Below are 239 nucleotides of genomic sequence, written 5' to 3'. Positions count from 1 at the left end.
TTACGAGTGATCGACCGTCAAGATTTGTCTCTGAGTTTGCTTAAGGTCTCTCCCTCGCCAGAGGAAAGCCACCCGGACCGCACATACACTCCCCACCTTTAGCAGCAGCCACCTGCACGCCGGCGTGCGGGCGGAGCAGGGTGGCGTGAAGCTGTGGGGAGCACCAGCCTGGTGCGGCCCGCAGAGACATACATCTATTGGTTGAAAAAAAACAGGGCGCCCAAGAGGCGATGCGTGCC

Source organism: Chiloscyllium punctatum, unplaced genomic scaffold (assembly GCF_047496795.1).
Source record: "Chiloscyllium punctatum isolate Juve2018m unplaced genomic scaffold, sChiPun1.3 scaffold_641, whole genome shotgun sequence".
Classification (NCBI taxonomy): Eukaryota; Metazoa; Chordata; class Chondrichthyes; order Orectolobiformes; family Hemiscylliidae; genus Chiloscyllium; species Chiloscyllium punctatum.
The sequence above is the reverse complement of the archived record's forward strand: the minus strand, read 5'-3'. Positions refer to the sequence as shown.